Genomic DNA, 13295 nt, shown 5'->3' with positions numbered 1-13295 from the left:
AATGTTTAATAATCACATCATGGAGAATGGGGAATCCATCCCCTCAAGCTTTTATAATTGTGTTACAAACAATCCAATTATACTGTTTTAGTTATTTTTAAATGCACATTTAAGTTATTATTGGCTGTAGTCACCCTGTTGTGCTATCAAATAGTTGGTCTTACTCATTCTTCCTGGTTTTTTTTGTACCCATTAACCATCCCCACCTCACCGCCCCCTACCCCAGTACCCTTCCCAGCATCTGGTAACATCCTTCTACTCCTTCTGAACTTCTTGGGGTTACTTTGCATCCTTGATTCCTGACATAGGACCTAACATTTAGCAGTTGCTGAATGAATACCAAATGGATTCATGACTGAATGGATAACATCCTGATGTGAGCTTGCTGAAGTTGTCTGTCCCCTACATCTCTCCTCTTCTCTCTGATCACTTTCATTTCACGTCCTCTCCCTCTACGTAATGTGTTTTTCTCCAGCAGTGCCTACATGCGGTTTTCAGTTGCGCAATGGTTTTATTTTTCTCCTTAACATCTTTTCTTGGTTCTGCCAGCTTCCTTTTCATTTCTTCTCTTGTTATCATCTCCTCTTAACTCTATTTTTAAATAAATCCATCTTCTCCTTAATTTCACTGAGCCTGCAAAGGAGGATGTATTTAAAATTTTTTAGCTTGGAAAATTTTATACCTATAGAAAAGTAAAAAAGAGTAGTACAATAAACACTATATGTCCCTCACCTAGAGATTCACCAATTGTTAACATTGTGAAATATTTGTTTCTCTCTCTTTCTCTCTCTCTCTCTCTCTCTATATATATATATATATATACAGTATAGTAATGGACTATTTGAAAGTCAGTGGCACACGTTATAAATCTTTACCCCTAAATACTTAAAGATGTATCTCTAAGAGTTTGGATGTCTTCTTGTCCTGTCCTAACTGTCCTGGAGATATATCATGTGCCTACCTGTCTACTGGGTACAAATGCAAAACAACTCCAGCTTATTCCTAAGAGTTCACGATGAAATGGGGTGAGCTGAACACCCATGTCTCAGACATGTCCCCTGATGTGTACAGGCCATTACAGTCATTTCTGCAGTAATTAGTTGATCTAAATCACTCAACCTGTACTATTGCTGATACAAGACACCAGATCTCATTTCCAGTTCATGCATGTTTTATTGCCAGGCACAAGAGATAGCATTATTCCAGTTGTGAGTTGCATACAAAGCATTATTCTAGTTGTGAGTTGCATACAACCATTACTGTGTTCAAAACGAGCTCAGAATCTGTGGTGCTTTTGTGCCATGTACTAGCTCCACTGGGATCTGATTTTGAATTTATGTTTTGAAGACAGAGCCAGGAATATGGTTGAGTTCAAAGCCCGAGCTGGGACAGATCACCAATTCCACACACCCCCTATTACCATATCCTGTCTCCATATGGCCAAACCACTGCTCTCGCTCCGCAGTGGATTACAAGTCAACAACACAATACTACAGGTCAATTTGAAATATCTAAAGAACATTCTGGCACAATAAAAGTAGGACAGAAAATTGTTATTCCAGATACAATTAAAATATCTTAATATTATCAATGCTGCTATTTTGAACCTCATTCTATATAAATTGTATGCTGTGGCTGCCACCATGTATTTGCCAAGACATCCTGGAAAAGCCAGAGATTACACTGCAGTGGTGACAACAGTGAGCACTGCAGACATTAATTAAAGGCATCTTCCTGTGTTTCTGGCCTCTACTTGTAACTACATTATTAAGATGTGGAACAACCTTTCCTCCTAACTATTGTCATTGCTTTCTTTCATTTGTATTGAGAAAAAGAAACAAATTCTGCTAATTAAAAACTTGTGGTACGTTGACATTGACTAGCCAAAAGGTTATCTATTGCATTCTACAGATAAATAGTGATTCAGACTTGACCTGGGTGCCTTGGGCTCAAAATTTGGCTGCTATCTAGCTGTGTGACTTTGCATAAGTCAGTTTCCTTCTCTGGCCCTGTTCTCTTCCCTGACTAGTAAAAGGACAGGGAAGCGGGGGAGTAGAAGGAAGAGAAAACAGAGAAAGAGAGAGATATTTAAACTTCCATTAATTCTAAAATGTTAGAAAAAGAGATAACGTGCTGAATAAGTAATGAGGTAAACTAGACATTTTTAATCTAATGTAGTGGGAAGTTTCTAAGGGCCTGCTCAATGTATGCAAATGATAATTCTGATTGCAGGAGTTTGTAGTCATTAAAGTACATTTACCAGAGCTTGTAATTGGAAGCAGTATTTAGTAATGGTTACCTCAAGTTACTGTGTGTCTTTGAAGGTAATCAAACCACCATCTTTTAAAAGCATTGCAAATTTGAAGTTTTCCTCCCCAATAATTAGGGGAATTAATGAGGATTTACTGTGTTACTACCATTCAAAGGAATATATTAAATAAATTTAATAAGCATGCAATCAACCTTGAATAATTAGACAAAATTTCCGGAAAAATATAGAATAAGATGTATCAGTTTATACGGAGTAGTATCAGGAAACTGTTTCTGACAGCTGCTTTACAAACCAATATATTTCTTGTTTTTTTAGTATAATTCCAATTCACTAGATTTTAAAAGTCAGCAAGTAGCTTTTCACTACACTTTTAATTGTTGAAATCTGAACTCTGGGACAAATTTTGCTCTCACAGAAACTGGGAGTTTGGTATATTCAAACCTCAGTTATTATAAAATAGTTACTCACTGAGATCCTCCTAGTGCCAAAGGTCAAAATTTCCTATTTCTAGACAGTTTATATTTGATCCGATAGTTCAGTTCAAATGGTATTTAATAAGCAATGTCTCTGTGCTAGGTCTATACTAGTCATTAGGGTTTAAAAGATGAGTTGGCGTGTAAGTCACAGCTCTGCCTTCGAGGAGCTTATAGTCTAGTGGAGAAATGGCCTTGTAAAAATTAATTGCAGTATTGTATAATACATGTCCTGATAGAAATAGATAAGACTCAATTCAGAAGAGGGAAGTCAGGAAAGGTAAACTGGAAGATGGATCTGAGGAAATTATCCAGAATTCAGTTCAAAGGGATGAAGAGTTGGAAAATATAGAAGAGATCTTAGGAAACAAGGAGTTAGAATGAAAAGACCTAGTGTATGAGTAAGAGGAGTTCCATATGGAGAAGAAAGAGAGAACAAAGAGTAGATGACATTCAAAGGGATAATGGTGGAGAGCTTAACAGAATTAGTGAAGACATGAATCCTCAAATTGAGGAAGCATGAGGCCCAAACAAAACCTAAATCACATACACAGAAATTGTAGTAAAACTGCAAAAAAAAAAATAATAAATAAAAAAATAGACAAACAAAAAAAAAACCATGACAAAGAAAATCTTAAAAGCATTCTGAGAAAAATAACAGATTGCCTACAAAGGAGCAACAATTAAACTAACAACCTACTTCTCAACAACAACAATACGGGCCAGAAGTCAACAGAATAATACCATCAAAGTGCTGAGTAAAATTACTCTCAGCCTATACTTCTATACTCAAGAGTAAAGATGAAGATATTTGCAGAGTGACAGAGAGTTTGTAATTCAAAGAATTTTATTGAAAGGGTTACTAAAGTTTTCTTCAGGAAGAAGGACACTGAAGCCAGAAGAAAAAATAAGATGCAAGAACATAATATCCAAAACATGAAAACAACCCAAATATCTATCAACTGATGAATGGATAAATAAAATGTAGTATGTTCATGCAATGGAATATTACATAGCCATAACAAGAAATAATACATGCTCTAGAGGTGATACATACTGGTACATGCTACAATGTGATGAGTCTTGAAAACATTATGCTAAGTAAAAGAAACCAGGCATAAAAGGCCACATACTGTATGAGTCCATTTATATAAAATATCCAGAACAGGCAAATTCATACAGACAGAATGTAAATTGATGGCTGCCATGGACTGTGGGGAGGAGGGAATGGGAAATGACTGTTAATGGCTGTGGAGTTTCTTTTTGAGGTGATGAAAATATTCCTTTTTGGTTTTTTTTGAGACAGAGTCTCACTCTGTCACCCAGGCTGGAGTGCAGTGGTGGGACCTCAGCTCACTGCAACCTCTGCCTCCCAGGTTCAAGCGATTCTCCCATCTCAGCCTCCCAAGTAGCTGGGACTACAGACATGTGCCATCATGGCCAGCTAATTTTTTGTATTTTTTATTAATAGTAGAGACGGAGTTTCATCATGTTGGCCAGGCTGGTCTGAAACTCCTGACCTCAGGTGATCCACCCACCACAGCCTCCCAAAGTCCTGCAATTACAGGTGTGAGCCACTGTGTCCGGCCAGGTGATGAAAATATTCTGAAATTAGATCACGGTGATGGCTGCACAACTATATGAGTATATTAAAAACTATTGAGTTATACACTTTAAGAGGCTGAACATTATGGAATGTAAATTATATCTCAATAAAGCTGTTATTTAAAATAAGAACAGTGGTGAGCAAGAAATGGGTAAACATGGGCTGGGTGTAGTGGCTCACGCCTGTAATCCCAGCACTTTGGGAGGCCAAGGCAGGCAGATCACTTCAGGTCAGGAGTTCAAGACCAGCCTGGCCAACATGGTGAAACCCCGTTTCTATTAAAAATACAAAAATTAGCCGAGCATGGTGGCATGCACTAGTTTCAGCTACTCAGGAGGCTAAGGCAGGAGAATCGGTTGAGCCTGGGAGGTGGAGGTTGCAGTGAGCCAAGATCACGCAACTGCACTTCAGCCTGGGCAACAGAGTGAGACTGTCTCAAAAAAAAAAAAAAAAAAAAAAAAAGGAAAAGAAAAAAGAAAGAAATAAATGGGTAAACATGGATAAGTAAGGCAAGTATTGGCTGTATGGAACAATAATAATTACTAGGAGCTCTTATTCATTGCTAGTGGGAATGCAGGTATAGCCACTTTGGAAGACAGTTTGGCAGTTTCTTACAAAACTAAACATTCTCTTACCAGGCAATTCAGCAACCTTGGTATTTACCCACAGGCATTGAAAACTTATGTCTGCACAAAAGCCTGCACATGGATGTTTATAGCAGCTTTATTCATAATTACCAAAATTTGGAAGCAACCAAGCTGTCCTTCAGTAGCTGAACAGATAAACTGTGGTACATCCAGATAATAGAATATTATCAAGCCATGAAAAGACATAGAAGAAGTTGAAATGTATATTACTAAGCAAAAAAAGTGAATCTGAAAAGGCTACATACTATATGATTCCAACTATATAATATTTTAGAAAAGACAAAACTATGGAGACGTAAAAAGATCAGTGGTTGCTAGGGGTTGTGAGAAGGAAGGGATGAATAGGCGAGCACAGAGGATTTTTAGGGCAGTGAAACTATTCTGTATGATATTATAATGGTGGATACATGTCACTGTACATTTACCAAAACCTATATACCATAAAAAACTAACAGTGAACCCTAATGTAAACTATGAACTTTGGGTGATGATGATGTTTCAATGTAGGCTCATGAAATGTAACAAATGTATTACTCTTGATTCGTGAGAATGGGAAAGGCTGTGCATGTGTGGAAGCAAGGAGGAAATGGGAAATCTGTACTTTCCTCTCAATTTTGCTGTGAACCTCAAACTGCTCCAAAAAATAATACTGGTTAAAAAATAATAATAATCATGACTAGTTTGAGGATATAAATACAAGGTAGAACTGATACACTAGTCAACAACATATGAGATAGGACAGAAGAAAGATTGTAGTTAAAACAAATGGAAGCTTTTATAATGCTCAGGAGGCTGGAAATATTAACTTTAGAATTTATGTCAAGAATGCAGACAAATTAGTGGAGAAACTGGATCACTCATATATTGCTGATGAGAAAGTAAAATTGTACAACTCTGAAAAATAGTTTGGCAGTTCCTTTCAAAACTAAAAATGGACTTACCACACAAACCAGCAATTACACTTTTGGGCATTTATCCCAGAAAATGAAGATTTATTTTCATGTAGAATTTGTACACGAATGTTCATAGAAGCTTTATTCAAAACAGCCCCAAACTGGAAACTACTCAAAAGTCATTCAATGAGTGAATAATTAAACAAACTGTGGCATATCCATACCATGGAATACTACTCAGCAATGAGAAAGAATGACCCAACAACTTAGATGAGACTCAGGGAAATTATGCTTAGTTAGTGAAAAAAGGCAACGTCAAAAGTACACATACTTCTAGATTCCAGGTATGTAACAATATTTTTGAAATAACATAGAAATGGAGAATGGATTGGATTGTGGTTGGTAGGGGTTAGGAATGGTGAGGGAAAGAGGATATATCTATAAAGGGATAATACAAGGGAGTCTTATGGTGATGGTACAGATGCATACTGTGATTGTGGCGGTGGTTACACACACACACAAATGTGTTCATATATAATTGGTGAAATCTAAATAAGGTATTTTTACCAATGCCAGTTTCTTGGTTTTGATATTTTACTGTAGTTGTGTAAGATGTAAACATTTAGGGAGGGCAGTTAAAGGAAATATGCCTAGGAACCCCCTATACATTTATTTGCAACCTACTATGAATCCATAATTATTTCAAAATTAAAGGTTTAAAAAAATAGCAGTACTTACTAAAATAATAGAAATAAGATGTATAACTTCCTAACCAGAAGAGTGAGAGCAGAGAGGGGATAAAGAACACTCAACCAATTCTAACAGGATATAGGAAAGAAGAAATTGGGATGCAAAGGAAAAGCAAGATAACTACAAATACACACACACACACACAAAAAGATAGTAGAAATAAATGAAACTATGCTGACAATCACAGTAAGTGTAAATGGACTAAATTTCCCATTTGACAGAAAATCTCAGTTTAAAAAATCCAATTATTTTCTATATATAAGAGATCCAACTAAAATGTAATGACAGAGAAATGTTGAAAGTAAAGTGATGGAGGAAGAGGAAATATCAAAAGTAAGTGGTTATATTAATATCAGCTAAAATAGACTTTAAAACAAAAACATTATTGAGATTAGAGTCATACTGATAAAAGGAACAATTAACTGAGAAGATAAAATAATCCTGAACTTGTATACACCTAACAGTATAGCCTTAAAATATGTAATTCAAAATTCAGCAGATTTAAAAGGAAAAAAATGTCTAAATCCATATTCGTGGTAGATTTTTAATATATCTCACTTGGCAACTGATAGACAAAGCAGTCCAAAATTTAGTAAGATTGTTGAAGATTTGAGCAATGTATTAATGGAGATAGATGGGATGGATGGGTGGATGGATGGATGGATAGATAGATAGATAGATAGATAGATAGATAGATAGATAGGTAGATAGATAATGTAGAATATATACATATATATATAATGTTAACAACTACTTTCTTTTCAAGCATACATGGAACACTTATAAAACTTGACCACATGCTACCTGGTCACAAGACAAATTTCTGTTTATACCATGTGTTAGGTCATAAAGCAAATGTTGATTCACAGCACATTTCTGACCCCAACTCAATAAATTAGAAATAATTTAATAAAATTAGAAATAATTAAAGTGGTAACCAACTTCATTTGGTTGATAACCAACTACCTCATTCACTTAGAAACTTTTTCAGAAAACATACTTTTGAATAATATTGAGGCTCAGATGAAAATCATGAGATAATTAGAAACTATTTAGAACTAAATGACAGTGACTATGTATGTCCAAACTACACATGAAGCTGAAACAGAGTGTGTACTTAGAGGGAAATATATAGTGGTACTTTCATATATTGTTAGATAAGAAGAAAGGGAAAAAGCTAATGAGTTAAGAGTCCAAATGAACAAGATGAAAAAGGAAAAGTTGAGTTAACAAAATAAAGATGATAAAAATCTAAGGAAGAAATATATTTATTAAATATATCAACCTCAGAAAATTACTTATCTCTGAGAGGGAGAAGAGACTGAAATAGCAATAGCTACATTTGTAGTATCTTGTTTCTTTGGACAAATATCTGTATCTACCTATAGTGTTTTTTAAAGTATTTTATTTTCAGTAACAACTTTATTGAAATGTAATTCACACACCATAAAATTCACTCATTTAAAGTGTACAATTGTTGGGTTTTAGTATATCACAAAGCTATGCAACTATCACCACAATTAATTTTAGGACATTTTATCACCTCAAAAAGAAACCCCCTCACCCTTTAGCTGTCATCCCCAAGCCCCTCATTCATCCCAGCCCTAAGAAAACCCCTGATTTATTTTCTGTCTCTACAGATTTGTTATTCTGGACATTTAATATTAATAGAATCATATAGTTTGTGATCTTTTGTTACTGAATACTTCCACTTAGCATAAACTTTTCAAAGTTCACCTAGGTTGTAGCATGTACCAGTACTTCACTCCCTTTTATGCCTGAATAATCTTCCATTATATAAAATGTATCACATTTGTCTATTCATTCATCAGCCAATAGACATTTGGTCATTTCCACTTTGGGGCACTAGGAATAATGGTGCTATGGATATTTGTGTACAAGTTTTTATGTGAACATATGCTTTATTTCTCTTGGATCATTTCTTCTCTGTAATGATAACCTTTTTATGGACACTTTCATTACTTTGTTTATCCCAAATATCACTGTGGAGTTTTGTAGTGGTAGTTAATATCACAATGATGTTGAGCATTATTGAAATATTTCTGGAAAAAATAAGCATTTCCTTGGTTTTCAGACATCATAAGTTTATGACTCTATTTCAAGTGGTTTTTTGATTCTGTAGAATTGTGTAAGATAGCACACAATTATAAAAAATTAACCAGGCATGGTGCCACGCATCTGTAATCACAGTTACTTGGGAGCCTGAGGCAGGAGAATTGTTTGAACCTGGGAGGCGGAGATTGCAGTGAGCCAAGATTGTGCCACTGCACTCCAACCTGGGTGACAGAGACTCTGTCTCAAAAAAAAAAAAAAAAAGATAGCACACACTATGATGCTTTTTCTAAACTGGTGTTAAGAACAAATGCATTAATTGTACTGAAACTGTTTCTTAATACACTACATTAACCAGTAATAATATTTTAAATAATAGGCCATTTCCAATAGTCTAAAATATTTATGCATTTAGTCAAATGAAATTAAACAAGTTAACTGGTATTCAATAAATCTCCCTTCCTTTTTCCATACTTCAGTCTATGGTTATACATTTAACCACAACTTTTCGCAGTACAGTCTTATCCAGTTCCATTATTGGGGATGCAAAGATGAATAAGGAATGAAAACAAGACAAAACCTCTGCTCTTGATGACCTTCATTTAGCCAGAGAGAAGTAAGAAAAGAGTTAACATCAATCATGAGGTCCTGGAAGGAAGATAAGCTCTGAAGTCAAATAGACCCGGGATCCACCAGTAATGGTGGAAATTTAGAAGGTAACTTAAACCTCTCAGGTTCTGTTTCCTCATCTATAGGAAGGGAATACAAATCATTACAAATACTAGCAAACTGAATCCAGCAGCACATCATAAAATTAATTCACCATGATCAAATGGGCTTTATTCCTGGGATGCAAGTTTGGTTCAACATACTCAAATCAATAAATGTGATTCACCACATAAGCAGCATTAAAAACAAAACACACATGATCATCTCAATAGATGTAGAATAAGCTTTTGATAAAATTTAACATCTTTTCAAGATAAAAAAAAAAAACCCTCAACAAACTAGGCACCAAAGGAACATACCTCAAAATAATAAGAGCCATCTATGACAAAACCACAGCCAATATCATACTAAATGGGCAAAAACTGGAAGCATTCCCCTTAAGAACTGGAACAAGACAGAAATGCCCACTCTAACCACTCCTATTCAACATAAAGTCCTATCCAGAGCAATCAGGCAAGAGAAAGAAATAAAAGGCATCCAAATAGGAAAAGAAGAAGTTAAATTATCTGTCTTCACTGACGATATGATTCGATACTTAGAAAACCCTAACAACTCTGCCAAAAGGCTCCTTGACCTAATAAATGACTTCAGTAGAGTTTCCGGATACAAAATTCACAAAAAAAATCATAGCATTTCTGTACACCAACAATGTTCAAGCTAAGAGCTAAATCAGGAACACAATCTCATTTACAGTAACCACACACAAAAATAAAATACCTAGGAATACATCTAACTAAGGAGATGAAAGATCTCTACAAGGAGAACTACAAAATACTGCTGAAAGAAATCAGAGATGACCCAAATAAATGGAAAAATATTCCATATTCATGGATTGGAAGAACCAACATAATTGAAATGTCTATACTGGCCAAAGCAATCTATAGATTCTATACTATTCCTATCAAATTACCAATGTCATTTTTCACAGAATTAGAAAAAACTGTTTTAAAATTTATATGGTACCAAAAAAGAGCCTGAATAGCCAAAGCAATCTTTAGCAAAAAGAACAAAGCCAGAAGCATCACCTTACCCAACTTCAAACTATACTAGAAGGCTATAGTAACAAAAACAGCATGGTACTGGTACAAAAACAGACATATAGACCAATGGAACAGAATCGCGAGCCCAGAAATAAAGCAGCATACCTACAACCAACTGATCTTTGACAAAGTTGACAAAAGCAATGGAGAAAGGACTTCCTATTCAGTAAATGGTTCTGGAAAAACTGGCTAACCAAATGCAGAAGAATAAAACTGCACCTCTCCCTCTCACCATATAAACAAATTACCTGAAGATGGATTAAATATTTAAATGTAAGACCTCTCAGACTATAAAAATCACCTAGAAGAAAACCTAGCAAATACCCTTCTGGAAATTGGCCTAGGCACAGAATTTTGACTGAGTCCTCAACAGCAATTGCAACAAAAACAAAAATTGACGGATGAGACCTAATTAAGCTAAAGAGCTTCTGCACATCTAAAGAGTCTATCAACAGAATAAAAAACCTATAGAAAGAAAAAAAATACTTGCAAACTATGCATCTGACAAAGATGTATTAGTCTAGAGATTTTGAACTAATATCCAAAATCTATAAGGAACATAAACAAATCAACAAGCAAAAATCAAATAATCCCATTGAAAAGTGGGCAAAGAATATAACAGACACTTCTCAAAAGAAGACATACAAGTGGCTAACAAACATATGGAAAAAATGCTGAACATCACTAATCATCAGGGAAATGCAAATCAAAACCACAATGAGATACCATCTCACACCAGTCAGAATGGCTATTATTAAAAAGTAAAAAAACAACAGATGCTGGTGAGGCTGTGGAGAAAAATGAACACTTATATATGGTTAGTGGGGATGTAAAGTGTTCAGCCCCTGTGGAAAGCAGTTTGGAGATTTCTCAAAAAACTAAAACTAGAACTACCATTTGACCCAGCAATCCCATTACTAGATATATACCCAAAGGAAAATAAATTGTTCTACCAAAAAGACGCATGCACTCACATGTTCATTGCAGCACTATTCAAAATAGCAAAGACATGGAATCAACCTAGGTGCCCAACAACAGTGGACTGGATAAAGAAAATATGGTGCATACACCATAGAATATTATGCAGCCATAAAAAAGAATGAAATCATGTCCTTTGCAGCAGAATGGATGCAGCTGGATGCTGTTATCCTAAGCAAATTAACACAGAAACAGAAAAGCAAATATTGCATGTTCTCACTTATAAGTGGGAGCTAAAATCTTGGGTATACATGGACATATAGTTGGGAACAATAGACACTGGGGACTCTGGAAGAGGGAGGGGGCAAGAGTTAAAAAAAACTGCCTATTGAGTACTATATTCACTGTCTAGGTGATAGGATCAATACAAGCCCAAATCTCAGCATCTTGCAAACATACCCTTGTAACAAATCTGCACATGTACCCCCTGAATCTAAAAGAAAAATGGAAATAAATAAATAAAGCTATAGTAACCAACAACAGCAACAAAAACAATAACCAAAAATCAACAACAATAATCTACTTTGCCTGTACTCCGGAAATGGAACATCTGAGCCTGGATGACAGCGCATCTGTTTATGGCATGGCTTACTTAATATTTCAAACTCACCATTGAGACCTACTGCTCAGAAAAAGAGATTCCTCTGAAAATATTACTGCTCATTGACAATGCATCTGGTCACCCAAGAGCTCTTATGGAGATGTACAAGGAGATGAATGTTGTTTTCACGCCCACTAACACAACATCCATTCTGCAGCCTATGGATCAATGAGTAGTTTTGACTTGCAAGTCATATTATTTAAAAAATACATTTTGTAAGACTATAGCTGCCATAAATAGTGATTCCTCTGATGGATTTAGCCAAAGTAAATTCTAGAAAGGGTTCACCATTCCATATGCCTTTAAGAACATTTGCAATTCATGGGAGGAAGTCAAAATATCCACCTTCACAGGAATTTGGAAGAAGTTGATTCCAACCCTCGTGGTTGACTTTGAAGGGTTCAAGACTTAGTGGAGGAAGTAACTGCAGATGTGGTGGAAGTAGCAGGAGAACTAGAAGTGGACCCTGAAGATGTCATTGAATTGCTGCCATCTCATGATCAAACTTGAATGGAGGAGGAGTTGCTTTTTATTGATGAGCAAAGAAAGTGGTTACTTAAGATGGAATCTTCTTGTGAAGATGCTAGGAATATTGTAGAAATGACTCGCTGTAGGTTCAGATGATAATTAGCGTTTTTGGTAATAAAGTATTTTTTAATTAAAGTATGTCTAACTTTTTTGAACATAATGCTATTGCAGTATGTTTATTAAGTATAGTGTAACCTATACAGTGTAGTGTAAACACAACTTTTGTATGCACTGGGAAACCAAAGAGTTGTGTGACTCACTTTATTGTGGTGGTCTGGAACCAAACCTGCAATATCTCTGAGGTATGCCTGTATAATTTTGCTCATTCCTACTTTATTTTGTGGGTTTTTTTTCTTTTCTTTCTTTCTTTCTTTCTTTCTTTCTTTCTTTCTTTCTTTCTTTCTTTCTTTCTTTCTTTCTTTTTTTTTTTTTTTTTTGAGACAGGCTTGCTCTGTTGCCCAGGCTGGAGTGCAGTGGTGCGATTTTGGCTCACTGCAACCTCCACCTCCCGGGTTCAAGCAATTCTCCTGCCTCAGCCTCCCAAGTAGCTGGGATTAAAGACATGCACCACCATACCCAGCTAATTTTTATATATTTAGTACAGACGGGGTTTCACCATGTTGGCCAGGCTTGTCTTGAACCCCTGACCTCAAGTGATCTGCCCACCTCAGCCTCCCAAAGTGCTGGGATTACAGACACGAGCCA

At 35.7% G+C, this 13295-nt stretch overlaps 1 protein-coding gene across 2 annotated transcripts in view; it reads left to right on the top strand.

The window, feature by feature from the left end:
- Window positions 1-13295, top strand: part of NIPAL2 (NIPA like domain containing 2) — a 114868-nt gene that overhangs the window by 20425 nt on the left and 81148 nt on the right. The window lies entirely within an intron of this gene.

Source organism: Hylobates moloch, unplaced genomic scaffold (assembly GCF_009828535.3).
Source record: "Hylobates moloch isolate HMO894 unplaced genomic scaffold, HMol_V3 SCAFFOLD_9, whole genome shotgun sequence".
Lineage (NCBI taxonomy): Eukaryota > Metazoa > Chordata > Mammalia > Primates > Hylobatidae > Hylobates > Hylobates moloch.
The sequence above is the reverse complement of the archived record's forward strand: the minus strand, read 5'-3'. Positions and strand labels throughout refer to the sequence as shown.